The sequence below is a fragment of the Chinchilla lanigera genome, unplaced genomic scaffold, assembly GCF_000276665.1.
Source record: "Chinchilla lanigera isolate Chin_1 unplaced genomic scaffold, ChiLan1.0 scaffold00020, whole genome shotgun sequence".
In the NCBI taxonomy this organism is placed as follows: domain Eukaryota; kingdom Metazoa; phylum Chordata; class Mammalia; order Rodentia; family Chinchillidae; genus Chinchilla; species Chinchilla lanigera.
This window is the reverse complement of record NW_004955421.1, coordinates 21499509-21517080: the sequence shown is the minus strand read 5'-3', so window position 1 is coordinate 21517080 and position 17572 is coordinate 21499509. Positions and strand designations below refer to the sequence as shown.

At 42.9% G+C, this 17572-nt stretch overlaps 1 protein-coding gene across 1 annotated transcript in view; it reads left to right on the top strand.

The window, feature by feature from the left end:
• The first annotated feature begins 11076 nt into the window (after window positions 1-11076).
• The window catches only part of Aldh1l1 (aldehyde dehydrogenase 1 family, member L1), an 85741-nt gene continuing 79245 nt past the window's right edge, over window positions 11077-17572 (top strand). The window contains exon 1 of the mRNA XM_005383830.2: window positions 11077-11220. The gene's annotated coding sequence lies outside the window, so the exon portion shown is untranslated. The remainder of the gene's footprint in view (window positions 11221-17572) is intronic.

Genomic DNA, 17572 nt, shown 5'->3' with positions numbered 1-17572 from the left:
TAGGGCTGGGGATTTAGCTCAGCGGCAAAAGCGCCTGCCTGGCAAGCGCAAGGTCGTGAGTTCGGTTCCCGGTACCAGAGAAAAACCAAAAAAAAAATAAAATTAAAAAAAAAAATTAATTCCTAATCTGAGATAGACGTACAAAATAAACTTGCCATTTGCTCTCATATCAGAAAGCAAGGAACTTTACTATAGGATATAACTGCACTCAGAAGCCTTATTGAAGAAGCTCCTCTGGCCAAAGATGGGACCACTGACTGACAAGAAATAAAGAAAATTAATTATAATGAATTGAAAACATAAAGTATATACAATTTCTTGAGTTTCTGAGGCAATTAACATATAAAGAGAAAATATTTATTTAACTCACAGTTTGAAGGTTCAAGGTCTAAAACTGGGCAGGGAAGGGGCACTGGTTTGGTCTCTACTGAGGACTGCAGTTGGTAGCAGGAATGTGTGTCACAGTGATCTGTCACATCTTGAGCCAAAGGTGTGTGTGTGCAAGACAGAGAGAGAAAGAGAGAGAAAGGGGGGAGAGACAGGCAGAGACAGAGACAGAGACAGATTGTAGAGATGTGTAGATGATTGTAGAGATCCCCCTATGATCTGAAGACTCTGATGAGCCCCCCCATTAAAGGCCCACAGCACCTCCCTATAGCACGGCTGTAAGGACTAACATCGGACCTTTGTAAATACCACCATTCCAGCTGTAGCAATAAGAGTGTTAAAAACACACTGACCACCTTTGCAATATTTTGTTCAAAACTGGACCGTGGATCTGGCCACCAGCACCAATGGCCACTAACTTCAAGAAGAAAGGCAATCAGAGTCATGTGCTCCTCATGAAAGTAATATATTCATCATTACCTAAGAAGTGCACACACACACACACACACACACACACCCCTACACCCTGAATCTGCTTGTGCCTCTAGCTCTAGCTACCAATTCACAGAAGCACAGGAGGGGACATAATTAAATGATAATAAGGTGTTGTAGAGAACTCTACAGGGAAATCCACTTCGTTTCCTAAATAAATAATTTGCAAAGTGGTGAGACGTGTCATGCATATGTGTTTGTATGTGTGTACAAGAAAGAGTGAGAAGGTTAAAAAAGACTTACATAGTTATATCAACAAACTGCAGTATGTGGACATGATTCGGGCATACAAAGTGTACTACGTGTGACAGTTGGGGGGATTTGGGCAAATATAGATATTTGAAGATATTTAAGACTTATTATTAATATTCAAGTGTGATGATATAATAATCATATAATGTTTCTTTTTTCAATCCTGGGGATTGAACCTAGGGCCTTCCCACTGAGCTACATCCCCACCCCTTTTATTTTTTATTTTGAGATAGGATTTTGCTAAGTCACTGAGTTTCCCAGGCTAGGGTTGAACTTGTGATTATCTTGCCTTAACTTTTCAGAGTGCTGGGATTACAGGTATGTACCACCACACCTGGAGAGTGGTTGTTTCTTGAAAATTATTTTATCCTTCAGAGATACATGCTGAACTATTAGAGATGGAATGACAGGGTGTCTGGGTTTTGCTTGAAGGTAATCTAATACAAATGAATTCTGTAGCTTAGAATAAATTTTTGTAGTGGCATCAAAGATGTCAGGTAACTTTGATTTGAAAATGGTGAGCTCTGGACAATTTTGCTACAGGACTAGAAAATAGGTGTTTGTTTCAGTGAAATTGTTTTATGTCAAAAAAGAGTTAGATTCCCCATCTATTGACTTCTAAGAACATCTATGATGGTTTCAAAGTGAGAAGAGGTTATGGTACACAATTCCAGTTCTATAAAATGAGCAATAATATCAGCTGCCTCCAGGAGGTCCAAAGTGGGTGTGTAAGTTATTAACTTTTTCTCTATCCATCTTTGGATTGTGTCACATTTTATACTCAACATATATTAATTTTATAATTAACATTTATCCTTTTAATATTTATATGCAAATATTGTGTTAGTTTCTCATTGCCGTAGTGAATACCTGATATAATAAACTTTATAAGAGAAGGTTAAATATTCTGACTTACAGTTTTGGAAGTTTCAGTCCATGATCAATTGTCCCTGATGCAGCAAATTATGGCAGAGCAAAACCATTCACGACAAAGCTGGAAAGCTAAGGAGAGGGAAAAGAAGAAGGTTCTACCATAGCCTTCAAGGACCTGAAGACCTCCTGGTAGGACCCACCTCTTAAAGATTTCATCACCCCCCCCAACAAAGCACCAAGCTGGGGACCATGCCTTTAACACATGGGACTTTGGGGGGCATTGCAGATCCAAGCTATAGCACAGAGTTTAAGGACATTTTCATTATCAAAATGTTTCTTGGCATTGCTTTCCTGCAATCGTTGTCGACCTTTCTTACCATAGATTGGCTTTATCTGATCTCAAACATCCTATAAATGGAAAAATACAGCATTTACACTCTGCACCTGGCTTCTTACACTTAACTTGACATTCTTGCATGAACTTTCTTTTTGTTGAGAAGTTATAATCAGCTGTATAAACACATCACAGTTGTGAATTCATTCTCCTCTTGGTGAGTATTTAAGTTGTGTTCAGTTCTTCATCATGACGAGTGAGGCTGCAGTGAACACTTCGCATGCTTTTGTTGGATGTTTGTCTTTCTTTCTCTTGGACAAAAGACTTGAGAGTGGAATGGCTGGGTCATAGAGCACATAAATAATTTTTAACAATATAATTTAAAAACAAAGAAAAGGCTACAGGAATTATAGAGGGTGGTTCTTGGCCCAGGCATAGGCAAACTTCAATTACACAGAATGATGAGTACAAAAATGCGTGCCCTTCCACTCACAACCCTCCAATGGTTGCTCACTGTATAACCTGCTCACGACCCCTCAGAACTCTCATCACTCAGAACTGCTACATTTTCCACGCCACTAATTTAGGCACTCACCTTGCCCATATGTTCCCATTCAGGCTACACATGTGCTACACACGACCACTCAGCACATCCACTATAATTTCCTTCACCCCATCATTTGCCTTGTCCAGCTGAGCTTCTGCTGTCTACTGCTGCCCTTAGACTTTTTTTTACTGATATCATCTAGGCAAATTGCCACCTTAAATAAACCGAGGAATCTGTTTTCTTTTCTTCAATGCCTGCCCTGTGAGTTTTCTGATACTGCTAGGAAAGGCTCTCAGAACAGTGTCATGTTGCAAATTTGTAGCCACCCATCTCAAGTGGGCCTCCAACACTGTCCAATATCTTTGCTTGTTTGTCCTATTCCCAAACTCCACAATGACTACTTATGCTTCCTTCAATTCTTCCTCTTTCCTCTATCCCATCTCAGTAGACAGTCTTACCTCTTTCTTTAGGGAGCAAAAGAAAACCATAAGATAAGTACCAACAGGAAACAATCTGTAAAAGAAATCCAGTATCGTCCATCCATCCATCCATTCATCCATTCACACACCCACCCATCCACCAATGCATCCACCTATCCATCTACGTATACATCCATACATTCAACTACCTATCCACCTATCAATGGGTGCACCATCCACCTATCAATGGGTGCACCATCCCCTCACTCACCCCTCTAATCTTTCTTCCATCTATCCACTCACCTACCACTCATTGATCCAACTATCCTTTCATTCATACATCTCTCCATCTGTTCATTAACTTACATATCCATCTATCCATCCATTCATTTATGTGCCCATCCATCCCCCATATACCTATTTGATCTTTTCTTCCATCCATCTACCCATCAACCTACTCATCCATTCACCAGCCCACTCATCTCTCCTTCTATCTAGCCATCCATCCATCCACCCACCATCCCTTCATCTACCCATCTGATCCTTCTTTATTTCTTTAACTCTTTCCATCCCTTCCTCCCTCTGTTTTTCCCCTCCCTCATTTCTAGTTATGGTGTGATTGAAGATCACTTCCTGAATCAGTTTTTGGATGCCTTCCCTTCCTACTTGGAAATGATGAAGAATACTAATTCTCTTTCTCTCTCTCTTTTTCTCTCTTTCTTTCTTTCTTTCTTTCTTTCTTTCTTTCTTTCTTTCTTTCTTTCTTTCTTTCTTTCTCTCTTTCACATTCAAATTTGCTTCTATGTTGGATCCTTCCCAATGGCTTTTTATTTTATACTCTTAAGTTTCTTGCATTAAAACCTTTTCTGTTACTACCATAGTCCTCTCTCTTTACCTGCCCCTTTCCAAGCAAATACTTCAGAAGTGCTTAGCCCCTTCATGCTGGCTGTGCCCCATCAGACACAGGTCTCACTGAGTTCCAGATTACTTGTTTGAGCCAGACCTACCACTTTCTTCTTCATCCTAGCCTCTCTACAACAGTCAGTGCTGTTGTCCTCCCATGGTGGTCATGCACCTGCAGGCTTGTAGCCCTGGTCCTTGTCCTTGAGGGAGTCTGCTTCTATTGCAGGTAGCTGACCTCAGCGGACCTCATTTCTCAGGCTCCTTTGCCCAGTGAGTGGCTTCTTTGGAAGGCATTGGGAATCCCTGGTGATGGTGAGAGAAAGGTGTAGGGAGAAGCATTGGGAATCCCTGGTGATGGTGAGAGAAAGGTGTAGGTGTGGGGTATCCCTCCTAGAAGGGCTACAGCCCCTCTTTAATCCCTGCTTGCCCTGAGAAGCCTCTGGGTGGTCATCTTTTCTACTTTTCTCCTGTTGGGAGACTCCTGCCTTAGAAGTCTGCAAACAGGAGCAGAGCACAGAAGGATGAGGATTGGAACCATGAGCAACCAGGCTCTTGACTGACATGGAGACCACCAGCACTGACTACTGCAGAGAGGTCAAGATGGGGAAGAACGTGTGTATTAGATCTCATTATGTCTCATTTTCCTTTGCCCTTGAGCCTTTGGGATGGTGTTGACTCCCTACCATTACTAACCTAAATTGCCTAATCTTTCTTATTTACCCCACTTAGCTCTTCCAACACTGTTGTAACTAGTGCCTCATGTGAAATGCCCTCCATTGCACAACTTGAGGTGAGCTCTCTCCTGACTGGGCAGCACCAAGTTAATCTCTGGTTGCTCTGTCCACTCTCTGCTCATCCTGTGATACTTGCTTCTCAGGCATCTGACCTGGAAGACCTGTGTCCATGACCTCTGTCTCTGATGTTCAGATTTGTTTGGCCATTAGAAAGTCCTGAAGGGAGACCTGTGGAGGGAGGTGAAGTGTGTTAGATAGCTCTCCATACCAGAGATAATTAACTTCTAGAGAGTAAAGGTTTATTTGGGTCCTCAGTCATGGAGATTTCAGTCCACGATCCATTGATCTCACTCTTTTGGGTCTGTAATGAGGCAGCACGTGATAGTGGGAGCACATGGTGAAGCAAATTACTTACATCACTGTTAGAGAGCAAAGGGAAGCAGATGGGTTTAGGGTCTCATAATCTCCTTTGGAGACATATCCTCAGTGATATAAGGACTTCCCATAAGGCCCCACTGTCCAAAGGTTCCACTACCTCTTACCAGCATAGAGCTGGGGCCCAAACCTTTAACAGCGGACATTAGAGGGACATTCAAAATCCAACCTATAGCAGGAGTAGAAGGAGATGGGTATTCTCTGGCTCCCCTTGTGGCTGCTGTCCCCATACATCCTTCTCCTCTGGATTCTTCTAACTGATCCTTGCCCATACCACTCAAGGTCTCATGACTCTATTGTCACTGGCCATGGGTTGTAGCTACATCTTATGTCCCAGAGAGTCTCATTCTTCTTTCTTATCTCCTATTTACCAAGCTCCCTGACTCTTTCTGGGTGGTTTCCTCATACTCAGTCTCTACTGCTGCTGCTGCTGCTGCTACTGCTGCTGCTGGTGTTAGAGCCAAGAGCCAGCTTGCAAACATTAGGACACTTTTCAACAAGGTCCAATGGCTCCTTTACGGTTTTTGAGGCTAACTGGTCTTCTTGGCGAAAGTAAGGTGATGGCTGTTAGAAATCGAATTTATTATTTTTGATAAATAATACACGTAAAATAGATCACATTAACCACTTTTAAGTGTTCAGTTGTGTGGCATTAGGTACATTCACATTATTGTACAACCATTACCACCATCCACCTCCAGAACTTATCATCTTCTCAAACTGAAACTGTCTCCATTAATACTAATCCTCATTTCCTCTTCCCAGGCCCCAGCATCCACCATTCTACTTTCTGCCTCTATGAATTTGACTACTCTAGGATCTTTACGTGAGTAGTTATAATTTTTGTCTTTTTGTGACTGTCTTGTTTTATATGTTTCACTTAGTATAATATAATTTCACTTCATACAATTAATCTAGGGTTCATACATAGCATGAGACAAAATGTGCCTTTTAAAACTGAATAATATTCCATGAAACTTATTATTTTAAAAATGTTCTTACTTTGCAAAATAAAAAAACGTAGAGCCTAATATCCGTTACTAAAATGCTTTTGAAATTGTCCTGGTCCTGAAATCATAAGATCTGGTCACCACTGGACCACAGTGTAAATCCAGTTTCACCTCTCTAGCTCTCCTCATTCTCCACTCTGCTGTGTGATGAAGGATGCTTCTCATTGTTCCTCAGAAGCAGCTCATATCCCCACCTCTACACACCCTTGTGTCTGTTCTTACTAGTGTTTCTATCTGGAATGTCTGATCTTCTCCTAATTATATCAATCTCAATCCCGATAGACCTTATCTCCCCCGGGAGGTCCAGTGCACCAAAGCCTCCTTATTTATTTATTGTACTGGGGACTGAACTCAGGGCCTTCATACTGAACTATACCCGTAGGCCTTTTTATATTTTCATTTTGAGACTGGATCTCTCTAAATCTCTAAGTTGTCTGGGCTGAACTTGAACTTATGACCCTTTTTCCTCAGCCTCCCAGAGTGCTGAGATTACAGGCATGTGCCTCCAAGCCCACTTTCTCAGTAGCTCCTCTCTCTGAGTTTTGACTTCTGCTGTGTCTGCACTTTCATCTTCCCCTCTAAGACATAAATACCTCAAGAGAAGAAACAGCTGGTGACCTTCCTTTATTCTCATTTCTTCCTGAGGATGAGTGGGGTACACACCCAAAACAACAAGCCAAAGTATAGGAACATCAAGCTTCCCTGAAGGCTGGGAAGCATGGCATAAGAATTGTTATGAACTTTGTGATCATAATATGAGAAACATTCTCATACATGTACTTCCAAGTCTTTGCATGGGTTCTAATTCAAGGTACAGAGCTACACTGAGGCTAACTCCTATTTTTAGTTCTATTTGTCCTATATACAAAGTCACATATTGGGCCCTTTGAAAGAGAAATATAGAGGAAAGCTATCCTAAATTCTAGGTTCCCACTAGGGAGAAGTTCTAAGAAGTGGGGTGTCTGGTGAAGCCATGTGTAATTTACAAGCTAGGATAAAAACAGCTGAACAGGGGTTCTCAGCAGCTGAGCAAAGGGCAAACTGGTCTCAAATTAAGAAACAAGTTTCAGTTCCTTGACCTGTCTTCTTTGATTTTCCAAAGGCCATAGACCTGTCTAAGTTAATGTTTCTTTTGCAGCATACACAAGGCACCCAGTTACCGAGTTCCCAAAGAACACGCTGAATCATGGTTATACAACAGAAAGAGAATCCATCTCTTCAGCTATCTGTTCACCATCCGTACAGCCCTGAGCCACACTCACCTCCTAAACTGCCTCTGGATTCAGTGAGTGTCCCCTAAACCCCTTTACCACAACCCTGGGCTGGGCAAGGATACATTACGTTTCCTGGGGGTAACACAGCCACCACTGAGGGTCCTGTAGAAACTTCCAGTGAGCCAACCTGTTCATTTTTATTTGCCAAAGAGGCCTCTTTTGCATCCCTGAGAGAAACTTACAAGTTTAAGATAAAACTGCCTCATCCCTAAAGAGAGGGAAGGGAGAGAATATCATATTGACAGTTACATTATAGTGTGCAATCTGGGTTTGACACAAAAACTACCACTGACACATAAGCAGGGCTCAGCTAACGGCATAAGTGGCAGGGCATTCCAAGCCCGGTGAACTGAGTTGGCAAAGGAGGTTATAGTATGAGTCATTCAGAGAGTATCATATAGTCCTGGGCACAGAGGAGCTGCCTTTTGCCACTCTCTGACCTCAAGCTTCAGTTTTTCTGTCACTTCTACCATATTTAATTTTTCTGAAGCAAGTTAACTACATCCACTCCATGCTCAGGAGGCAGGGAAGAATTCTTGAAGGGAAGAATATCAAAAGTTCTTAAACTACCATAGTCCACTTACCAGCCACAAATTATGTACACTTTCTCACATGAAAAAATATGCTTACCCTACCTAATATCTACTAAACCTCATCCCACAAAATCAGCTCAGTGTCCACAGTCCCTGCATCTAAACCAGGTTCAGGTGTGAATGATGTTCCTTGTGTATAATTCTTTATATGGATCCTAGGGAATGGGTGCTTTCAGTGTGAAGGCTTGTGAATTCATGAGGTAGGTAATTGTGCCTCCCCGCAGCACTCACTTAATATGCAACATAATATGTAACAGTGGGACAGGCAGAGAATATCTGTGCTAGATGTTCCTGTTCAAAGAGCACAAGGATAAGAGACGGGCAGCAGTCACCAGTAAATAGCGATTCTGAAATCCTGCTGTGCAGGTACTGAAAGTTCCTTAACTGGGAGTCACTCTGACTGTAGCCTGAAAGTGGTTCTCCGTGCTCTAGGGTCCACCCTTTGGACTCTTCATTCTACTCTCTGAGCTGTCCTTTTCTGTAAAATGTAGCCCATTTTTTTTTCATTGTAAAGAGAATTGAAAAAAAAAAAAAAGAACAATAGCAAGCCCACATTTGCATCTGTACAATTTCCCAGCCTACTTCCTGCCAGTAGAATTTGGGGGAGTCCAGTGGTCTCTTTTCATTTTGTACAGTCTTTCCTCTTTCCACTCCAACCTGGTACTCTTTGCCAGTATCATTATTTTTAAAACATTGTGATCTTCTGTGAGTCTCATTAAAGCCCGTTCCTTTAGAGAACTGTCAGACTTTCAAATCTCTGTGTGTTAGCCTTTTCTTCCCTTGGACTTTTGCTGAGTCTACCAGTGAAGACAATGTTAAGCTTCTCAGAAGCCCCATTGTTTAGCTGAATGCCCTTTTTCTCTTTTTGAGGACTTAAAGATTTTATATACACACCCCTAGCTTCATCGTTAGATCCTCTTTTCCTGACGAGTTCGAATTTGATCTTTGCCTGGAAACCCTTTGTTAATTTCAGCATCATTTGACATCTGGAGGAGCTGAGAATTTTCAAAACTATCAAGTTCTGGGTCCTTTTCACATAACAGAATTTCTTTTGGTTTATCTCTGTTCTCTCACAATTTAGTATAAGCAGAAAGAAGTCAGGAGGCACCTTCAACACTCTGCTTGGAAATCTCATCAGCCAGATCATCCAGTTCATTTGGTACATTTTCTACCTTCCATATTTCTGCCAGAAGTTTTGTGCTTAATCTCTCATCTCCTGCTCTCTTGCCCCGAAGAGGATGAGTTCCTCTGTGACTTCCAGACACACCTTTTTGATATGTCCAGCCTCTAGTCTCTTGTTTAAGTGGCCCCTGTCACCTGTCCTTCTGCCATCTGTATTGTAGCATTAAGACTGAGATCATGTCACTTTCCTACTCCACATCCCTAGCATTCACTTACTTAGCCTAAAAACTTTATTGAGCACTTTCTCTGCACAAAGAACTACACTTGGGGTTGGCTAAGATAGTCTTTGCCTTCATGCTGCATTGGGGGAGATATGTAAATCAAATGATCCAGAAATAGTGATAAAATTGGAGAGCGAGTTCATGAAGGAAACTTAGATGCATCTCTGCAGTAGAATGGAGGGATCTGGGCTTGAGGGGCTGCAGGGAGCAAAGGCTTCTCTGAAAATGTGGATTTTAGTGGGAACTTTGTGAATTATGAGGAAGGTAAGCAGCACATAGAAAGTTCATGAGTTGGGGTCAGTGTATATGAAGGACAAAAATATTGTAGCATGAAAGACCTGGGTACTGAGAGAATAGGGAGGCAGTGCCTGCAGACGGGCTAGAGGACCCAGCAGAGATAAGTCACTTCAATCCTGCTGCCCATGCTGGCACATGGATAAAATATGTACGTTAAGTCACCACTGCTATATGCCATCACAGTGTTTTGGGGATACAGGGTGAATGTATCTTGTAAGTTTCCCAATCTCCAATAACTTACAGTCTAATGGGAGAGACAGATAAGGAATAAGAGAATATCCCATATACACAATTAGTGCTGTGAAGGAAGTAAAACAGGGTGATGTGACAGGGGTGTGGCTGAGGGACACCCTTAGATTGTGTGACTTGGAACAGCTTGTCTAAGGTTCTGCATCAGATATTTGAGACATGATAGCTGATTCAGGAGCTGCCCTGTACAAGCTGAGGCTGGAGCAAGTAGCGTGCACTACAAAGACGGCCAGGTGGCTGAAGCTCAGGAGGAGAGAACCCTTAAAAGATGTAAGGCTTGGAAAGACAAGGGTAGGGAGGGCCTGTCAGGTTAATGGAGTCCCTTGGACAAAGACTTGCAGTCAAGAACCAGTGTGTGTATTTATCATTCCCCATACCTTTTCTCCTTTCCTTGGCCCAGAGAGGAAAGATGTCTGACCAAATCCCCCAGGGGAGTGCACCTGGACTGGGTGGAAGGGTGAGTGGGGCAGGGGTAATAGCTAGAGGAAAACCTCTGTGGAGAGGTGGGAGGGCACTGCCCAGGCACAAACCGAGGACTACCATAGAAATTGCTCTTGGACGACGGATGAATGAAAATGTCCAGGTATTCAGAGTTATTGGCACTATTTCAAAACCCTGAGTGGTCATACCTTACACTCCCTGCCCTCAACCCCGACGTTTGTGGAAAGTGAACTCAGCACTTCCTGGGCTACTCTGTCCGCTCTGGCCCGGATATTCTTGAAGGCACCACGGCAAGTCCGCTAGCTCAGACACAAAGCATGCGGGGCTGCAGAAGAGGGTGGGCGACGCGCCCAGCCGCGATTAAGCAGCCAGGGCTACCGTCCCCACCCCCACGCGGCGTGGCTCTCTCCCGCCCTGTGCCCCTCCCCTGCGGGCGCTGGCCCCGGCAGTGGCCCGCGCTCTCGGGAGGGCGGGTTCACGTCCTTGTTGCCCGGGACTGTTCTGCGCCTCCTCCAGACCCAGGAGCGCAGCCCGCAGAGGTTCGGTTCGCCTGCAGCACCTGCAGCTCCGACACCTGGTGAGTTCCGCGGCGCCCGCGCGGCCGGACGCCCTCGGGGTCAAGGCTGTCCGAGTACGAGCCTGTGCCCACGGCCAGGGTTGCGAGCAGGGCCGCCAGCCTCGCCGCCGGGCGCTGGGCTTGGAATCCGGGTCCAGGGTTCGTGGAGCAGTCGACCAGCCTGGCCGTGGGCTCCGACGAAACGGCCCAGACACCAGCACCCGGCAGGGAGAGGGTCGGGTCGCGCTAGCGCGGCCCCGGGCTGAGCCTGCAGCGCTGTGTGGTGCGGGTGTTAGTGACCCAGTTTACAGAGGAGAAACCTGGGAGCAGGAGCGAGAGGGACCTGCGCGAGGGGAGGGGGCTGCCCGCGGCGGAAGGACAGGCGGTCCCGGTGCCGCCCGCTTCCTTGCAAAGCCCCTCGCTCCATTCTCAGGGCCGGGAAAGTCCCCACTGATTGGTCACTGTGGGGCCCGGCCTCCTGGTGATTGGAGAGGTCGCCCCAGAACTGCTCCGGCGCTGGGCAGGTATCCAAAACTCTCCGCCCCGCCGTCCCGGCTGTGTAGGAGCAGGCCCACCCGGATCTTGCAACTTGTTTCCTGGGTCCGGCTGCTGAAAGCCGGCCTGCCCTGTCGCGGGCGGGGGCCGGGACAGAGTTTTCCCAGGCCCCTCTTTGCCATCTAAGTGCGAAGAATCTCCCCTCCTACAAGGCGGAAACAATTTCACAAGTGATCTCGGGGTTAAAGGCCTGAGTTCCAGCAACTGATGACTTTGTTTCTCTCTGCTCCCCCACTTCTCCTTGCTCTAGGGTGCGTGTCTTCAGCTCTGAACCCTGATTTCTTGTCTGTAAATTGGGAGGGGTGCGAGTTTAGAGTGCTGGTCTCCCAGGGTTGCTTGAGAACTACGTGAGATGGCGGCTGGCTCTCAGGGAAGGTGGACGCTGTCCTTCCCACTAGCGTTATCTCTCAAGCAACGTTGGGGAGGCAACACTGTGGCGTCCCTTATAAACACAAGGAAACGGAGGGCCAGAGATGGTATCATTCACCCAGGGCTGAAGGGAAGTCCACAGGCTCAGGGGCCTGCCCACTGTACCGTAGTCTGTCTCCTCTGCCCAGGTGTGGGAGTGACGGTGGGTAGGGCATGACCCCAAGGGACGCTGGCTCGGGGAGGGACAAAGCATCCTCCCTTCCAGGTGCCAGGCCAAACCGACTGATTGCTAGAGAGGGGTCAGCTCGGGGGCCTCCAGAGGGCAGAGGGGAATGCCATACCTCGTGGCTCAACGCCCAGTCACCTTTGCTCCACCACTAAAGCTGCCTTCCTCTGAGGGTGCAAGGACTACAGCAGCAGAACAGCTGGCCTCCGGGGGCTGTTTCTGCAGCAGGGGCCGGAGAGGAAGGCTGGAAGTTGGGTGCTGGGGAGCCAGATCGGGGCTGGGGTTCTAGGGCGGGAGGCCTGGGAAGCCGTGACGGCTGCAGCAGTCTCTCAGCGGCCCCAAGCACCGCCAGTGCTCCTCTCCAGCACAGGAAGGAGGCAAGGCTGGGAGGCCCTTCCCCGGGCTCCTCCGGACCAAAGACCAGCAATGGCTGAGGCCCCGCTCACCACTCTTGTCTCTGCCAAGCTCAACTTCCCAGGACTGGGACACCCTGACTCTGCTTCTCTGTAGCCAAAGGATTTGGGGGTGGACAGGGTGGGGAGGGGAAACTTTTACTTTTCTGCAAATAGTAGGTGTTCAGTATACAAAATTAAGAAATGAGTAAATATAAGTATATCCTAGTAAGAGGGAAAATACATGTTACAGTCATCTGAAAACCTCTATCCAGGAACTTTTAACATTTCAGTGTAAATCCCTCCAGGCTTTTATACTTCAAATAAACATCCACAGGCAGGCACACACGTGAACACTTATGCCTTGAAAAGTTATAGTGGTCTGTTACCTGTTGCAGTGTTTCAGCTTATGTATTCCTCGATAGAAAAAGGGTATTGCACATGGTAACTGCATGGCTCACACAGTGTGAAAGTACCATAACATAGAAATGTATCTGCTTGTCCACACATAATTTAGAAGTGAAGTGAAATTGCTAAGTCAGAAGACATGGATCATTTTTAGAATTTTTATATTTACTGTCAAAGTTTCCTCCAGTTCACCCCATTTTATGGTCCATTTTCCCATAACCTAGCTTGTGTTAGATATTGACATTATTTTCAATATCTGCACATTTCCTAGGTGAAATAGAGCTCCTTGTTTTAGCTTGCATTTCTCTAATTATTTATGATTGAACATGTGTTTACTTGTACATTGACTAAGTTATTTCTTTTGGCACATTGTTTCAGAGACATGTAAAATCTTCATGTATGAAAATTTATCATATTCATTAATGTACATTTCACTTTTAAATATTTATTTTTAACACAGTTGGACTATATTTTGGAGTAGGACGTAAGCTAAAGAACTAGGTTTATTATGTTAAATTAATAGACTATTTTTAGAGGAGTTCTAGGTTTACAGGAAAACTGTACAGAGTTCCCATATATTTGGTATGTCTCTTCACACACACCCCTATTGTTAACATCTCATGTTAGCTAGAGAATTTGCTACACTGGATGAGCCAGTATCAATAGAGAGTTAAAGTCCATAGGGTTCACTCTTTCTATTGTATACTATACACATCTGCGCAAAAGTATGAATACAAGTATCTAATGTTATATCTTAAAAAATAGTGCCATTGTCCTAAAAATCCTGTGTTCCACCTGTTTATCTTTCTCCTCATTCCTTGGCAATCACTGTTATTTTTTATTGTCATCCAGTTTAACTAATCACAACATATTGCCTTTGGGGCATAATACTAATTTTAGCATCCAGGCCCGACACTTGAGTCTGTCAGACCCATGTTTATTCTTTAGAATATTTCTGTTGATGAATTATTAATTTTCATCTTATGAATTTTAACATTAAGTACTTAACAGAAAAAAATCACAAAAATAAAGTATTGAATTTTTAATATTTATTGTTTATGAAAAAGCATCAAAATTTTCAATATCAACTGCTTTTTTATACTGTCTAAAAAAGAACAGCAAAAATAAATTCTTACATGAACTACAATGAAAATACCAACAGTGTTTTACAAATGAATAATCTTTACTTCAATTAAGGCACAAATGACAACAGAACGTTCCATACACACATGTCACTTACACTGATGGCACATGTGTTTTGTTTCCTGACATCTCAGTGGTCTTGCTGTTTTGTCAGGAGGTTTGTGTTGTATTATACAGTGTGTAGTTAACAGGAACATAAAATATCAATAAATGAAATATTAAATTGTTAATATGTATAGTGCATTTAGAATAAACATCAAAATTTTCACATCGGCTGTGTACTTGCTTACAAAACATAAAAGATGACATCAGAAATAAATTTGTAGGGCCAGAGATATAGCTCAGTAGCATACCACCTGCCTGGCAAATGTGAGGCTTTAAGTTCAATTCCCAGTACCAAGAAAAAAGAAAAGAAAAAGAAAGAGAGAGAGAGAGAGAGAGAGAGAGAGAGAGAAAGAGAGAGAGAGAGAGAGAGAGAAATTCCTATATTCCTAACTACAACAAAAATATGAATAGAACTCTACTACAAAAACAAGTTTTGCTTCAACTGTCACACCAAGACAGTCTTCACACAACAGCATGTTCTATGTAATATCTTTCTTATACTGACAGCACGTGTGCTTAGCTTTCTTTTCCTATGTGGCAGGCAATTCTTATCACCTCTCTGCCTGTTTTGTCAAGAACTTTCTATTACGTTGTGTAATGTGTACTTAGCAGGGAAATAAGATATCAATAAACAAAACATCAAATATGTAATGAGTGCTTAAAGTAGACATCAGCATTTTCACATTAGCTGTTTACTTGCTCACAAAACCTAAACCTATGTGACCTACAATGTAAGCACAAACAAAAGTCTACCACAGAAATAAGCTTTGTTTCAACTGTCACACCCAAGGAAGTCTTCACACATCACTACTGCATGTTCCATATATAAGTATCACACTGATAGCATTTATATTTTGTTTTCCTGTAGTTTCTTGTTGGACACAGTTGACATCTTTCCTGTTTTCCTGTTGGTGTCGTAGGTGTTTGTGATTCTGTGCCTGTCAGTTCACCAGTGTGCTTCACAGTTTTTTTGCATAGCTCCCTGAGCAGAAACATTTTGTTTTTCCTCTGCTGTAAATGATATCTTCTGACCTCCAGTCCAAATCCTCTAGGAAAATTTCTCCATGATATTTCATACCTGTTATTTTCTTTGTAAACTATCAAACTATTTATGCCACACACATTTAGGATTAAATAAATACAACCGTTAGCCAATGCTTTGTGTTTCAAGTGACATCTAGTTGCTGCATAACTCATCAACATCTACTCCACTTTTGGTTTTGTTGTAGAAACCAAAGGATTCCATTTTCTCAAGATTTCCCTATCAATATTTTCATCATAGTGAAATGTTGGCATCAGTAGTACTAGTTTGTTTTTCTTTGTCATAAATGACACCAATGTTATATCCTTCTGACATCTAAAGATTGTGTTATACAATTCTCTGTTTTGGAATTGCAGCATTTCATTTGGAACTTCTGCCTTGTTCTTGTGCACAGTTTCTACAGCGGTCAACTTGTGCTGTTAGCAAATGTAACATCAATTGGAAATGGATAAACCAATTTTTGAATGTCACATTCCAATTAGTTTGGGAGATGGGAACAACAAATCTGTTCATAAAATCATTTGGTCTATTGCTATATAAATAAGGACCTGATGGCTGAGTTCCAGGATAAATGTTTAAATTGAAAGTGTCATAAGTCTTCTCATCTACATCTTTTGATTCATCAATTTTCAATGTCTTTTACATTCCTATGATCACCATGAGAAATCCCTGCTAAGTATAGCAGACCTATGAATGCTTTCAGTTCAGCTGGTGAAGTGTCATAATAAATACATTTTTTAATATGGTCATTGGTGTATACAGAATGTGATACTTGCATTTCAGCCTTTGTGTATTCCACAGCATCTTGTAGCATTTCATCTGTCACAATGTCCAACACTGAATGGCAGTGCTGACATTCTGTCTAATACCTTTCACCCCCTCCAAGACCCTCACTATATTTTCAGACCTAGTTCTAACACTGGATCATTCCATTTAGTTGCCTAGCCATTTTGTAACATTTTGATTAGTCAAATATGTACTCACATTGCTGTTTTCTTCATTATCTGAAGAAAGAAAAACAAGGAGGTCTGCATTCTGTGTATCTGTATCAGTTGATTCTTGCTGCATTTCATTGTCACAGGAACTTTGGCTCACATGGCCAATGTCAAAATCATCATCATCATCATCATCATCATTGCTATCATCATCATACACCCACACCACCTTCTGTTATGAAAGCATATATTTTACCATAATGGAGTGTTTTCATCATCCATGCATAAGTAATCTGATGATTCACCTTTGACCCCCTCCAGAACTTTGCAAATCTGGGTTTTCAGTGCCACTGTACTGAAGAGGGATACTTTTACTAGAAAAATCAAAAGAAAACATTTTTTAACAAATCCTGGAGTGGTGTGGGTCTATTGGACCCTGTCTGATGCTCAGATAAACAGAACCAAAACAAAGTCATATGGAGCATAAGGTGGGTAAAAATCCTGTTTTGTCACTTTTGCACATGTGCACGTACCTTACTGTTCATCATACCAAGTGGGTAAACACATAGATTGCTTTTTGTATTCCTCAGGGAAATGTACTGAGATGTACAGCTGGCTACTTAAACTAAAGTACAAATTTACATTAGAAAAGTAAGGGATGAGCTCACTGGACCCAGTCTTATGTTCCTAGTGTGTGTGTTGTAGACCTTAATTTTCTACACATTTGAGTAAATGCCAAGGGAGTGATTGCTGGATTTTATGATAGATAAAAGTATATTTAGTGTTACAATAACCTGCCAAAGTGTCTCCCAAGGTAGCTATACCATTTTCCTGACAGCATGAGAGTTCCTATTGTTCCACATCCTCACCAACAATTAGTGTTGTTAATGTTGTGGGTTTTGGTTATTCTAATATATGTGTAGTGGTATTTTTTTTTGAGACAGAATCTCGCTATGCAGTTCGTGCTGGCCTTCAGCTCACTTTGCAGCCTAGGCTGGTCTTGAACTCACAACCATCCTCCTGCCTCAGCCTCCCAAGTGCTGGGATTACAGGTGTGTGCCACCACGCCCAGTTTGTAGTGGTATTTAACTGCTGTTTTAATTTGTATTTTTCTAATGATATGATATTTTTAGTTGCCATCTATATATCTTTGATATGTCTTTAGCTTATTTTATTTGGATTTAAAATTTTTTATTGA